Below are 11,805 nucleotides of genomic sequence, written 5' to 3'. Positions count from 1 at the left end.
GAGCCTCATGGTGGAGACCCTTGTTGTCAAGGCGTGAAATTGGGGGACACAAGACCACCCTCACTTCTTTTTTATTTATTTATTTATTTATTTATTTATTTGGTTGTGTCCAGTCTTAGTTGCGGCATGTGGGCTCTTTAGTTGCAGCAGGTGAGCTCCTTAGTTGCAGCTTGCCAGCTCCTTAGCTGTGGCATGCAAACTCTTAGTTGCAGCATGCATGTGGGATCTAGTTCCCAGACCAGGGATCAAACCCAGGCCCCCTGCATTGGGAGCGTGGAGTCTTAAGCACTGTGCCACCAGGAAAGTCCCAAGACCACCTTCACTTCTGACACCAACTGCAAGTTTAGGAGTCCTAAGACTACCCTCAGGTTCCATAATTTTCTAGAAGGATTCACAGAACCCACTGAAAATTGTTATACTCACAGATAAAGTTTATGACAGTGAAAGGATATAAGTTCAAAACAGCCAAGAGAAAAGTCTAGGAGAAATCCAGGCATGGGTTTCCAGAAGTGCCCCCCTCCCCACACAGTGCAGTCAGGAAAGAGTTATTTTCCTGGCAATGATGTGTGACAACCCACATGGTGTACTGCCAACTGGGCAGGCTCATCCAAGACTCAGTGTCCAGAGTTTTTATTGAGGGGTCCAAGGTCAACTGTCCATGTGGCTGACCTTTGGTCTCCAGACCATCTGGAGGTCAAGCTGAGACCATATGGCCTGAGGCCCCCATCATAAATTAGACTATTTGGTGTGGCCCAAGGTTCCAGGTAAACAAAGACACTCTTCTTAGGCAGGACATCCCAGAAGTTTAGAAGGTACCTCCAAAGAGTCAACGGCAAAGGCCAGACTCTCTTTGAATCAGGTTCAATTCTTTACTACACACAAGATAACACCCAGTGGAGGGATCAGATGGCAGGGGGGGCCTCCTGATGTGGTGTCCTGAGAAGAGTACATCACTGATTCTGTAGTTCTGCCAGGAATGTAGGGCCTGACCCTGGGCATAAGGATATAGATAGCTCCAGATTGAAGGTCACCTACAGAATGAAAAGTCTGTATTCTTTTTTCCCAACAGCTTTATTGAGATATAATTCACACACCATATGAAAGTGTCCAATTCAAGGGTGTTTTCAGTATATACACATGTATGTGTGACCATCATCACAATCAACTGCAGAACATTTTCGATTGGCTCAACATTGTAAATCAACTATACTTCAATTAAGGAAATAAAAATTTTTTTAAGTGTTGTATAAAAAATGATTGGCACAGCAATGTAAATCAACTATACTTCAATTTTAAAAAAAGAAAAAAAAAAAAGAAAAGTAGGGGGCTGCCCTGGTGGTCCAGTGGTTAAGAATCCACCTTCCAATGCAGGAGACATGGGTTCAATCCCTGGTCAGGGAACTAAGATCCCACGTGCCACAGGGCAACTAAGCTGGCATGCTCTAGAGCCCATGCATCACAACTAGAGAGAAGCCCACGTGCCACAACAAAGATCCCACCTGCCACAACTAAGACCCAACACAGCCAAATAAAAAATTAAATAAAAATTTTAAAAAATATATTGCAGAATATTTTCATCACTTCAAAAAGCAACCTCATACTCTTTAGCTATCATACCAGCCCTCCATCCTCCCACCAGGCCTAAGCAACCACTCATCTCTCTTCCATCTCTATTAAATCTCTATTTAAAACCATCAGAGCCGTGAAGGCCAGGGAAAGATTGAGAAATGCTCTAGGCTAAAGGGGCAGCTGGAGTCCAAATGGAGGCTGGAGACTGCCCAGTGGTGCCGCCCTAGTGGTGGTGTTGGATTCATGCAGTGGCAAGCAGGTTTTGTAGGAGAGTGTCCTTGTTTGGGGGATAGCATCAGGGTGATAGGGCAGCATGTCTGCCAATTGCTCTGGGATGATTCAGAAAGAAAAATCGCTATGATGAGTGGAGCTGTAGAGAACAAGGAGCAGGGGGCAAACATGATAAAATTCCACCTTCGGGGAATCCAAGTGAAAGGGGGTTCTTTGGATGGTTCTTGCCATGTTTCTGCAAGTCTGAAATTATTTCAGAAGAAATTATGAAAATGATTTAAATTTTTATTTAATTATTTTAAGTTTTTAAATCATTTACATTTTTATTTTTCTTTATTAAAAGTATTTTAATGACATTTATCAAATATATAATATAATTAATATTAATATAACTTTTTCTTTCTTTCATTTTTTACATATATTTGCAATCATTGCAATGTAATCACTACTGTATTGCATTTATTTTTTTTTTAATTAATAGATTTTTTTTTAGCAGTTTTAAGTTTACAGAAATGTAAACTGTAAAGTACAGAGTTCCCCTTGCAACAGTTTCCCCTATTATTAACATTTTGCACTGGGATGGTGTATTTGTTACAATCGATGAATGAATATTGATACATTACAATTAACTTAAGACCACAGTTTACATTAGGGTGTTGTACATTCCATGGGTTTTCACAAACGCAAGAGGTCATATATCCACAATTACATGATCCTACAGAATAGCATATTCTTTTAAAATTATTTTAAAAGAGAGGGAGGGGGAGAGAGGGAAGAAGAAAAGGAAGAAAGAAAGTCAAAGTCACTCTCCTGGTCTTTCTCCCTCTCGCCTGTGCTGGAGCAATCACCCTCTCCTGCCCACCATCAAAGATCAGCTCGGAAGCAATGGACGTGGGGAGAGGTGGTCGGACCTGGTCCACTGCCCATCAGTCGTGTTACATTCCAGAATCCAACCTGAGCCAGGAGCCCCTGCCCCACCCCCTCCTGAGCCATCAGTCCCCAGAGACCCCTCAGCCCCAGGACCCCACTTGGAAGATTCACTGTCCTTCTGTTTTATTTTAGATAGGACACTAAAAGCACACGCAACAAAGGAAAAATAGATTAATTGGACTCTATCGAAATGTAAAACGTTTGTGCATCAAAAGACTATCAAGAAAGTGAAAAGACAGTGCACAAAATGGGACAAAATATTTGCAGACCATATAGCCGATAAGGGATTCGTACCCAGAATATATGAAGAACTCTTATAACTCAACAATAACAACAAAAAAGGACAAGCAACCTAATTTAAAAATGGGCAAAGTACTTGAATAGACATTTCGCCAAAGATGATACACAAATGGCCAATAAGCACGTGAGAAGTTGCTCAAAATCCCTAGTCATCAGGGAAATGAAAACCAGAACCACAAGGAGATACCACCTCCCACTCATCAGGATGGCTACTATCAAAGCAACAGAAACTAACAAGTGTCCATGAGGATGTGGGGAAATTGGAACCCTCGTGCACTGCTGGTAGGAATTTAAAATCATGTGGTAGCTAGGGAAAACAGTCTGGCAATTCCTCAATAAGATAACTATGGAATTAGCATATGATCCAGCAATTCTGCTCATAGGTAGATACCTGAGAGATCTGAAAAGAGGGACTCAGACAGGTACACGCACATCCACAGCACTAGTCACAACTGCCAAAAGGTGGAAGCAGCCCAAATGTCCATCAGTGGATGAAAGGGTAAACAAAATGTGGTCCATTCATACGATGGGGTATTACTCAGCCATAAAAAGGAATGAAGCACTGACACATGCTACTATATGGGTGAAATCTAAAAACATCGTGCTGAAAGAAAGGAGCCAGACACAAATGGACAGAGAGTGTATGATTCCATTTATGTGAAATACCCAGAGACAGAAGGCAGATTAGTGGTTTGGCAGTGCGGGGGGTGTGCTTCAGCAGGGGACAGGGAATGCGTGTTCATGGGGATGGGGTCGCTTTTTGGGGTGATGGAAATGTTCTAAAATGGACTGCGGTGGTAGTTGCCCAGCTCTGGGGGTATACTAAAAACCATTAAATTGCACCCTTTAAAATGGGTGAATTGTATGGGATGTGAATTGTATCTCACTAAAGCTGTGATTCAAGAGAAAGAAGTCCCATGCACGGCTCTTTGGCGGGAGCACGGCTGGCAGGGAGGGTCTGGCACTGCCGGCCACAGCCAGGCCCTACGTGCCTTTTGGGCAGCAACCTGAAGCCCGAGAGGGAGCTGGTTAATTTGCTTTGGAAATTTGGATCTAGAAGTCCATCCTGGCTCCGGGTCCCTGTGCTGAGAACGGCTTCCCTGCCTCAGGCCTCCGCCCCTGTCCCTGGGATGCCAAGGTTTTTCTCCGTGGTGCTGTTGCAGGAGTGACAGCTTCTGCTTGGCTCAGGGGGGAAAATATGCTGAGATTCAGCGTCATATGAACCTGGATAGGTCACAGGGGACGGTTCTGGTCTGTGCCAAGCAGGAGAGCTGGCTCCAGGCCAGCACGGCTCCGCAGACACAGGGGACCACTCAGAAGTGGAAACCCCAGGGCAGGAGCTGGGATTTCCTCTCTACCTCTGGTCATGCACGGGGCAGGGGGTGTGGGACCTCTACACACAGAGCCTGGTCACCTTTTCCTACGTGCACTGCAGGGCAGCTGGGGGGGGTGAGGGGAGGGGGGCAGGTGGCCGCACATTGACCTCTGCAACAGGGACAGATGTGGGGAGGTCATATTGGAAATTTGACTACTGGCTGCTTTCAGGATTCAAGGGAAGTAACTGCTAACGGGGATGGGGTTTCTTAGGGGGGTGAAAAAATGTTCTAGAACTAGACAGAGGTGAGAGTTGCACAACATCTTGAATATACTAAATGCCACTGAGTTGTTCCCTTTAAAATGGTTACTCTTCTGGTATGTGAATCTCACCCCCATAAAAGAAAAAGAAAAGAGAAGAAAAGTAAAGGAAAAAATCCATCTTGCTGCTGAGGAACCCAGGGTGGCCAGGCTCTCAGAGGGACCTGATAAAAGAAATTTTCACCTATTGAAATATAAGGAAGTCATTCTGGCTTATACAAGAGTTAACTTGAATTTTATGCTAACTAAAATAGCCTGTCTGTGGCCTATCATACATACGTTGTACATCTGCTTTAATTATTTAAGAAAAGGGGACAATTGACCAGAAGTAAAGAGTGTCCACGTTAAAAATAAAAATTAAGGGGCTTCCCTGTTGGCGCAGTGGTTGAGAGTCTGCCTGCCGATGCAGGGGACTCGGGTTCGTGCACCAGTCCGGGAAGATCCCACATGCCGTGGAGCGGCTAGGCCCGTGAGCCATGGCCGCTGAGCCTGCGCGTCCGGAGCCTGTGCTCCGCAACGGGAGAGGCCACAACAGTGAGAGGCCCGCGTACCGCAAAAAAAAAAAAAAAAGATTAAATGCCCCTCTTCCTGGGATGCCAATGCTGGTCCTCCTTTGCTGATAAGACTCCCTTCCCAGGTGCAAGGCCATGCTAACTCACTGGGTACATGCTGGTCTGTTCTTTTGTTTGAACCACTGAAGAAATGTAACCCTGACTTGTTTAACGTTCTTTGTTCTGACAAGATAGAAAACCGTGCTGAAAACGCTGCTGCTCCGGAGCAGCTTCTCAGAGTAAGTTGGGAAGATGGCTTCCAGGCTAGTCCTTAGTTTGGCTCAAATAAAACTCTTTTCTATTCTTATTATAGATTGTTTATTGATAACAGACCCCTGTATAGGGCAGCCATCCAGTGGAGCAAGTGAATTTTGGAGCCAGATGTAAGTTCAAATTCTGACTCTTGCATTTACCAGCCGTGTGACCTGTAAGAAGTCAAGCCTTCTAATTGCCTCGGCTGTCAAGGGGAGATCAAAACACTTCCTTGCAGACCAGTTTGGGGATTAAAACTCAATTTGGAGGGACTTCCCTGGTGACACAGTGGTTAAGAATCCACCTGCCAATGTAGGGGACACTGGTCCGGGAGGATCCCACATGCCGCGGAGCAACTAAGCCCACGCACCACAATTACTGAAGCCCACGCGCCTAGAGCCCATGCTCCACACAAGAGAAGCCACCACAATGAGAAGCCCGCGCACCACCATGAAGAGTAGCCCCCCGCTCGCCACAACTAGAGAAAGCCCACGTGCAGCAATGAAGGCCCAACGCAGCCAAAAATAAATAAATTAATTAATTAAAAAATTTTTTTAAAAAACTCAGTTTGGAGATTCAACTACTGGGACAGTGCCTGGCGTATAAAAAGCACTTGATAGAAAGGAATCATGTCCATCCAATGGAACACAATCCATGAAGCAATGAAAAGGAAAGAAATACTGACACGTGCAACGATATGGACAAATCTCAAAATGATGCTAATTGAAAGAAGACAAAGAGTGCTTACTGTACAGTTGCACTTATAGAAAATTCTAGAAAGTGTATACTAATCTAGAGTGACCCAAAGTGGATGCTTGAGAAAGAAGGGGAGGGGCAGGTGGGAGGGATTAGGAAGTGTCCTGTTATTGTCTTGTTATTGTGATGTAACAAGAAATCTATATCTGTTCTTCATCCCCAGCTCCTGGCACAGAGCTCCTAAAACCCCTGTCATTTCCTAAGTGACAAGGGCAACAGGAGCATCTTTTGTTAAAATATTTGGTTTCCATCCCCAGTTTCTGAAATAGGAGTGTCTTTTGTTGTTCATAACAAGCCACTTTCAACCACACCTGAGCTTCTGGTACTAAAGTGACTTCCAGAAATCACCTAAGGATGAGGGCTGGTTGCCCGGGGAACGAACCACACAATTAGAGGGTTGGACCTGTCAGTTCTATCCCCCGACCTCCTGGGAGAGCAGAGGGGCTGGAGGTTGATACTGAATCACTAGTAACCAATGATTTAATCAGTTGTGCCTAAGTCGTGAAGCCTCCATAGAAACCCAAAAGGGTGGGGTCAGAGAGCTTCTGAGTTGGTGAACACGTTGGAGGTGCTGGGAGGGTGACATTGTCCAGAAAGGGCACGGAAGTTCCGTGCTCCTTCCCACATACCTTGTCCTGTGCATCTCCTCCCTCAGGTTGTTCCTGAGTCGTATCCTTTATTTAAAAAAAACAAACAACAACAACAAAAAAGTAATTGTAAAGTGTTTTCCTGAGTTCTGTGAGCCATTCTAGCAAATTGTTGAACCCAAGAAGGGGGTCTTTGGAACTCATGATGTATAACTGGTCTTTCAGAAATCCTGGAGGCCTGGCCTTGCGACTGGCACTGGAAATGGGGCCAGTCTTGTGGGACTGAGCAGTTCACCTGAGCACTCCCCGTGTGGGGTTTGCGCTAACTCCAGGGGGGCTAGTGTCAGAATTCCTTGGTGTGGAAAACCCACACGTTTGGTGTCAGAAGTTCTGCAGGTAGAAGACAGCAAACAGTTTTCTTTTAGGTCCTGAGGGACTTTTGGGGGGGTGACGGTTGTGTCCACTCTCTCAATTGCAGTGGTGGTTTCACAGGTGGGTACATGTGTCAAAACTTAGCCAGTTGAATACATATGTGCAGTTTATTGTACGTCAGCTATCTCTCAATCAATCTGTTTATAAAAAACATACTTTTCCGATGCTTAGAGTGCACATAAATTTATTTGTTGCTGTTCCATTTTTTGTTTGGGTTTTTGTTTAATTTTTTAATAAATGTTTTTTATTTCATCATTACAATTTTAATCAGTAGGAATTTTAATGTCACATATACTTTTTAAAAATATAAAGACTTTTAAAAGCTGTATTTTACAATATGATATCAAGAACACAGAGCTGATACAAGTTGTATAGGTAATCATTTTGACTGTGTAAGAAATCTGATCAGAATACTGTTATGGTGAAAGAAAAGCACTTTCTTATAATCATTCATATTCAGCAACAGTGAAAATGCTCTGTGTATGCACTGGTTCTGAATAACACGTTTCATTTCTGTTTCAAACTTGCTATGCTATTACTGTTTTGATGATTACATAGTTCAACATAAAAAGGCATTCCCACTCAGATTCTCCGTAATAAGCCTGATAAGGCAGATAACCTCCCAATCATAAAAGCTTTTAAGACAAGTATTATGCAAATAAAGCATGGATATCGGACTCACTATAATTGGGATTAAAAAGACAACTATAGGGCTTCCCTGGTGGCGCAGTGGTTGGGGGTCCGCCTGCCGATGCAGGGGACGCGGGTTCGTGCCCCGGTCCGGGAAGATCCCACATGCCGCGGAGCGGCTGGGCCCGTGAGCCATGGCCGCTGAGCCTGCGCGTCCGGAGCCTGAGCTCTGTGGCGGGAGGGGCCACAACAGTGAGAGGCCCGCGTACCGCAAAAAAAAAAAAAAAAAAAATAGAATACTGCACATTGAGGCCTATTGTGTTTTTGTGCACTCATCTTGCATTCCCTGCCTTTCTTCCTCCTCTTTGAAGTGCTAAAGTGTATTTATACTAGAAAGTTACTAGTAGACTTCATATGAGAACTGTGTGTTTGAAAAAGCAAGACTTTCTAGATAAGAAATCTCCAAATATTTTCTATTTTATGTTTTTATGACCTTCTTTATAAAGAGTGTTTCATGTGCAACACCTGCAGACAGAAATAAATCTACGTTTCCCTCAAACCCAATCGAATATATCAGATACAAAATGTAGACATGAAGCAAAGTATGATAGCAGCTGTGATTCTTGGGGGCAGCAGGTGCAAAATCCAATCTTTTGCTATCTATTTACGTCACAGTGGTCAGAACAAAATTGTGCCGAAACTCCCTTTCCCATTCCACTCGAACTGGTTCCCCACAATTGAAACAAACATCTCCTGTGACATTAAGTTGTCATCAGCTTGCGTGATCCCCAGTTCACTCAACCTTTTCTTCTTCATCTGGCCTTTTTGTGTGGAGGCAGCAACTAGTTCATTTACAATTTCGCGATTGCTTTCCACTTGCTCAGAAAGGTCACTCTCACATAAAGCTCCATTTTACCAGTTGCACATTGAATCAGCTCTTCTAGATCCACTCTTTCAGCTACATCTGTCTCTCCACTTGTCTGAACTTTATTTTCTTCCGTTTCATCTTGGGCATTTTCTTGCCGGTCAGAGAAAATTGTAGGTTTCACCAAGACAACACCATAACCTTCGTTATTCTGTATGACATTATTCACCATGGATGTTTTGGGAATGTCATAATGTGCATCTAAGAAGTCCTTGATGAGGATCCCTTCTTTGCAGTGATGGATCCGATTGTCACTCAGGGTGCACTTACTCCCAGGATATATTTCTATACCTGCACCCTTGTCACCCTATAAATCTGAGTTCTTCATTAAAAATTCTGCTGACGTTCATACTGTGACCCCTGTAGTTTCACACTGCAGTACACAGTTTTCCAATGTAGTCTTGCCACGGTGAATAATTAAGATTCCTTCCACGGCATCATGCTGAACAACTTTCATGCTTGAGATTTTAATATCCGCACCCGTACAATCCACAAAAAATTGTCTCCTTTGCCTCCCTTTTCTATCACAATATCATCTGGTAGACCATACCCTTCCAACTCAATGGAGTCGGTAATGGAGGATGCACCATGTACCACGTAATGGCCAGGACAAACAATAACAGTGTCGCCCTCCTAGCAGGCATTTATAGCAGAAAATGGATCACTATGGAACTGAATTTCTATTTCTTCCGTACAAGGCTCTGGACAAAGCTTATCCCTGAGCAGGGACTACAGCAGACCAGTCGAGACCACATGGGTGACCTTCTGGCCATTTGGACGGATGCCCTTTGCTTGTATATTAGAATTCTTCTGATGACCAAACACATATCTCAACAAAGGATTCTCTATGAGTTTTAGCTTTCGTTTCAACTGTTCGATCTCTGAATAGAATTTTAACCCTTCCAGCATGGAGATGTTTTCCTGCTCAGAATCAGAGTTACAGTTTGACAAACAGCTTCTCAGATTTAAAAATTTCCTGTCACTCTCCTCACACTGAGTCAACAGATTTTGATAGTCAACAATAAGTCCCGAAGGAACTTAGTCTTCAAGAATGTCATAATGCAATCCCAGTCGAGGTTCAGCACATCTAATAAAATAATCATACTCATCCTCTTCTCCAGCCAAACTCCTCCAAATGTTCTGATAGAAAAACCTGATATGCTCCGTTGCAAGTGCTGTCTGGTCAAATACTCCAGAACCATCAAACACCATCCACAGCTCCTGCAACCAGTGTTCCTTCAGATCAAGGAGCTCTTTCATACACTCCAAAGTAAAAGTGCTCACTTGAGATTCACAGAGGTACGGGTCCAGGACAGTAAGCCTCCCCACTGCCTTCAAGGCTGCAAAGTCCACATCTGTGACTGCAGCCAGCACCTCGAACACATTAGTGTGCCAGACTGCCCGCCATCCGGATGATTCAAGGACCTTCTCTAAGAGCTCAGCTGTGAATTCTTTTACCTCAGAGGCCTTGCAGTCAGCTAAATTGTAATCTTGATAAGCGCTGAATCACTCATAGAACAGAAGTTGACTTTCTGGCGCAAAACTTGGTCAACTAGTGCCTGGTTTATCATGATTGCTACAATCACTGCATGAATCTTCATCTTCGAACAAACCTTTCTCGAGGGGCCCCGGCTCCTCTTCCACAGCCCAGCCGGTACGCTCGGGGTCCGGCGCCGTAGCCTCCGACCCCAGCCCCACCACCTGCCAGCAACCCATCATCCATTTCAAGTTTCCGCGGGCGGCCGCCCAGCCCAGTAATGTGATGACGCAGCTGCTTCTCTAATAAATTTTTAAAGGTCACACTCTGTTTACACTTACTACAAAATGCTGGCCAAATTCCCCTATATTTTTTTTTAAAAAAGTGGAGATGCAGGAGAATGGGACACAGGACCAAGACTTTCAAGGAGGGGGAGACATCTGAGAACTCTGCCGAGTGGGACAAATGGGTCTGAAACGTACTCTTGGACTCTGCCCTGCCTGGGTCTGGGAGAAGCCAGCAGTCCCCAGATGCCCCTCTGAACACAGCGATGTCACATAGCGCCCTGTCTACAGGAAGGAGCTCGTGGCTGTTCCGAGGAGCATAGGGAAGTGGGGAGGGGTGAGTCTGGCTGCTGTGGGCCATCTTGGAATGGGGGTACCCAGAGATCAAGCCAGGCTCCTCTCTTGGCCCCACGGGGCCCATCCCATCTCCTCGGGGCTGGGAGTGCACACAAGCCCAGTGAGGGCAGTGATGGGCAGGCGGTCCCCGGGCCAGCCACGTCCAGCCCGTCAGTTCTCAGGTCAGATACGGGCCCCGGGGCAGTGTCAGCGTGGCCCTGAAAGCCTGCAGGTGCCTTGCCTGCACTTCTAAGCGCATGCACCAGCCTTGCTATTCCACACTTGACGGCAGAAACGTCTGATAGGACGTCCCCAGAATCACTTCCCTGAAACCCCAGTTTGCTGGGTTTTCTCCTTCAGGGCAAAAGACACACCCTCCGTGATCATCAGACCCCAGACCGCTGGTCAGCTTGTCTCCCTTGGGACCCCCAAACAGCCACGTTGTCGCTGGGACAGACCCCAGGCATCCCCTGCAGGCCACCCTTGGGGGAACGCTCAGAGATGCACCCTCTGTACCCCTGCGGCTCCTTCTCAGCTTTCAGGTCCTGTCCGGTGCTTCCTCATTGTGAAGCCCCTCCTGGGGTGCTTCCTCAGCTGGGTGGCTGTGCCTCAGAGCGAGTCCCCATAACACGTGCCGTCTGCACCCGCCCACCTGACCTGGGGGCTCTCTGCACCCGCCCACCTGACCTGGGGGCTGTCTACACCATCTACATCACCCAGGGCCATAAACCTTCAGGCAGAGTGCCATGCGGGGCATTGCATCTGTCCTGGGAGGAGTTGAGAGTGCCAACTGAGGCCCTTCTCAGAGTCAGACACCTCCAGGCACCCGTGTGTGTGGGGTCGGCACCTTTGTCTGTCCCTTGGGCTTCAACCTGGCCTCGATCATTCATTCTTGGAGTCTCCCGACAGG

General features: G+C 45.8%; 1 pseudogene; it reads right to left on the bottom strand.

Annotated features, from left to right (window-relative positions):
• Positions 1-8,551: 8,551 nt before the first annotated feature.
• LOC132421865 (SHC SH2 domain-binding protein 1 pseudogene) lies at positions 8,552-10,521 on the bottom strand (annotated as a pseudogene).
• Between the last annotated feature and the right edge of the window lie 1,284 nt (positions 10,522-11,805).

The sequence above is a fragment of the Delphinus delphis genome, chromosome 3, assembly GCF_949987515.2.
Source record: "Delphinus delphis chromosome 3, mDelDel1.2, whole genome shotgun sequence".
In the NCBI taxonomy this organism is placed as follows: Eukaryota; Metazoa; Chordata; class Mammalia; order Artiodactyla; family Delphinidae; genus Delphinus; species Delphinus delphis.
This window is presented reverse-complemented; position numbering and strand designations above follow the sequence as displayed.